The sequence below is a fragment of the Triticum dicoccoides genome, chromosome 5B, assembly GCF_002162155.2.
Source record: "Triticum dicoccoides isolate Atlit2015 ecotype Zavitan chromosome 5B, WEW_v2.0, whole genome shotgun sequence".
In the NCBI taxonomy this organism is placed as follows: Eukaryota; Viridiplantae; Streptophyta; class Magnoliopsida; order Poales; family Poaceae; genus Triticum; species Triticum dicoccoides.
Genome location: NC_041389.1, coordinates 117,468,331 through 117,472,000, shown reverse-complemented (window position 1 = coordinate 117,472,000; position 3,670 = coordinate 117,468,331). Strand labels below are relative to the sequence as shown.

The window sequence follows — 3,670 nt, the reverse complement described above, 5'->3', positions numbered from 1 at the left end:
GTGGTATTATAAAGCACTGAACTTACTGCTACCTTATCATCTAATGTCGAATTGAACTCCATCATGTTTTGCTTCTATCATAATTGAATGTTTCTTCTCTGCTTTTTTGATATACTATATAAGCCCGTACGTTAAACCCTGAATTCCTAATGACTTAGTATTACATGCTTCCCGAAAACGTTCAGACCGGCACCCTCGTGCCAAGGCTCACTCCCAATCTAGTAGACTACATACGGAGCAAAATGAGTGAATCTACACATTAAAATATGTCTATATACATCCGTATGTAGTTCATATTGAAATCTCTAAATAAACTTATATTATTTTAATGTAAAAGGGCTTATATTTAGTAACGAAGGAAGTAATTAGTCTTGTTTTCTCCCTTCATTTCCGGTAGGAGGATACTTGTTCGTTACGGTGTCCGTCGCAAATGGGTCACGGCCCCGCAGCCTGGGGAGGTGGGTAGAGTATCAGCCCGGCCCGCAGATGGCCTGTCGACCAACCCATCCCCATCGCCTGTCCTACAAAACCCTAGCCTCTCCCTCCTCACTGCCTCCTTTAACCGCCTCCTCTCATCTCATGGAAACAAACAGGGGAAAACTAACCATATTACTTCACCCAACGCCCGATGGGAAGAAGAAGGAGCGGTTAGTGAATGTGTCGGGAAAGCCCCGTCACTCTTTGGACGTCAACCGCCTCAATGACAAGAAGGGTGCTGGCGACGGCAGCGGCGGCGGCGGGAGCCGGTCTACGGACACGGTGCGGCGGCTCAAGATGTACAAACTAAGGCCCATGAGGGACCGTGGTGGGAAGATCGTCAAGCACGACCTCCAGTCCAAGGAGCTCCCCAACACCCGCATCGAGCCTGACCGCCGGTGGTTCGGTGAGCAAATCACCCTACCTCTCTGTTTGTTTTTGTAGTTGCGCACTTGATACGAGGTGTGACGCCCCCGATTTGATCATACACTAATCATACACGCAAATGTGTGCGACCCGATCAGGGACTCACGGGAAGATATCGCAACACAACTCTAAACACAAATTAACATGAAAACAAGATCCATATTACAAGCCAGGGGCCTCGAGGACTCGAATATAAAAGCTCGACAACAAGCAAGTCAGCGGAAGCAACAATATCTGTGTACAGACATAAGTTAACAAGTTTGCCTTAGTCTAGCACAAACTCGGATACAAGGATCAAAAGGCAAGGCCTCTTGCCTAGGTGCCACCTAACTATACTTGGCCGTCGATGTTCTCCATGCAGTAGCAGGCTCCTTTGGGGTAGTAGTGACCGTCAGCGGGGGTAGCTGGCTCCTGAGATCCGTCATCTAATCACAACATTTATATGAAGGGGGAAAGGGGGAGCAAAGCAACCGTGAGTACTCATTCGAAGAACTCGCAAGACTGACATAAAGGACTATTCTACTTATACATTGGTATCAAATGAAAGTGGGATATTATATCTAGAATATACTGCAGAATGCCAGAATTACGAGGCAGAGAAGCTAGGCCTATTGAAGACTATGCTTCTGGTCGCCTCCATCTTGAAGCAGGGGAAGAGAATAGATGGTAAGTTCGCTTCCAGTAGCCTCCATCTTGCGGCAGGGGGGAAGATTCAGATGGTAAGTTAACCATGTAGCCATGTTGCATAATCCTAACCCAGTGATCCCCTCCTCGTCGCCCTATGGGAAAGCGATCACCGGGCGTATCTGGCACTTGTAAAGGTGTATTTTATTAAGTATCCGGTTCTAGTTATCATAAGATAGAGATGCAACTCCAATTCGTCCTTTTACCGAGGGACACGACTATTCGAATAGATAAACTTCCCTGCAGGGGTGCACCACATTTCGCAACACGCTTGTCTTCTCGAGCAGCACCAAGCCATCCTCCAAGATCAACACGACACAGCCCCACCTAGGCTCAACGGAGTGGTCAGGACGCCGGACTAACCTAGGCGCTCAGGAGTCTGGGCCCATCTCCTAGTGCGCTCCCGAACATTGCGTACGCGGCCGGTGAGCAGGCCTGTGCAACCTCCAGTATGGCAGGTTGTTTTAACCAGTCCAACCCGGCGCGCGCCGCTCAGTCATCGACGCCACATCAAGCTTTGGCTGATACTATGTCCCGAGTGCCCATAAATGTCCCCGCGTGGTTGGTTAGCGCGTATAAGGCCAGTGGCCTACTTAGATCAAATATCCAAATCTCGTTAAGCGTGTTAATATGAAACAATCACGGACAACGACCAAGGCTAGGCCCACCTCTCTCTCGATGGTCTCAACTTGCCCTGTCGCTCCGCCACAAAGTGTCACTCAGGAGGGCGTCGGTATCCCAGGCCCATCACTACCTGGATGGAGCCACCTGTCCTTTCAGCCCCCACATCATGATCCAATTGCGGGTACTCTACGAGCCGACTCGACTTTAATATCCATCTGGTGTCATATGTTATAAGTAGTATATATATCCGCGACCGCCAACCGCAATGATCACGACCCAGCATAGCAAACGAACAAGATGTATGGCCACTGATGAATAATCTAGCATCCTATACTAAGCATTTAGGATTGCAGGTAAAGTATCAAGCAGTATCAAAGACAGGCTATGCATAAGAATAGGTTCTTTCGATAACAGTAACAGCTACACTACTCTAATGCAAGCATGTAGAGAGAAGTAGCGATATCAGCAAAAGGGGAATGCTTGCCTGGAAGCTCTATCGAGAGGGAAGGGTCGTCGATGACGTAATCGTACATATCAACGTCGTTGGCGGCGGTCTCAGTGTCTATCGAGAGAAAAGCAGGGGGAAGAAATAGTAAATACAAATCAAGCAATGTAACACAATACAAGACGTGGCAATACGCAGTGCCGGGTGTGCTCTATAGCAGTGTTACACGATACCGAGGAAGGGGGGACCCACCCGGGAGAGTTTTCCCGATTCCGGACATGTGGCAGACAGATGATCGGAGGGTAATGTTCCATGTTTGTGGTGTTAGAGGCAAGTGACAGCTAGGGTGCGGTGCAGGGTTGGCTAAAAGTATGTCTAAGTCACATTTGTTATTTTAGTATTAAAGTTGGAATTAATAGGTAGTAGTTATGCACTATTCATTTGCGGGAAACAGACAAAACATTGCGGGTTCTCCTACATAGAGGGTTCCGTTACAGAAATAGGCGGCCCGGTTTGATTCGTGGGATTTTTCTGATCAACTTTCATGTAGAAAGTTCTTCGATCCAGATTACGGTTTATTTTATATTGATTTTCAAAGTTTTAAAGCATTTTATGAATTTATTTTAATTCGAAATTAAATATTAAATTGCTAGGGGTACCCAGCGCAGTGTACATAGAATGTGCACCAGTTGACATGTGGGTCCAGGGGGTCCCAGTTGATCAGTCAACTTTGATTAGTCAACAGGGGGTGGGCCCCCTCTCACATTACTAATGACACAAATTAGATTAGTCTAATCATCATCTAATTAATTAATTAACTAAATATTTATTTTAATTATTATTATTAAAATCCCTTCTTTTATTCCATTTCCTTTTCTGTTATAACTTTTGGGCCATGGCCCACATGTCGGTGGCCCCAGCCAGCCAGCCACTGGCTGGACGCGCACGCGAGCACGGCAGGGCCGTGGCTATGGCGCTGCCGGCCAGCAGAGGTCGCGGCGGGGGCCGGCCGGC

The 3,670-nt window shown here is 47.5% G+C and overlaps 1 pseudogene; it reads left to right on the top strand.

The window, feature by feature from the left end:
- Nucleotides 1-579: 579 nt before the first annotated feature.
- Nucleotides 580-3,670, top strand: part of LOC119309201 — a 7,688-nt pseudogene continuing 4,597 nt past the window's right edge.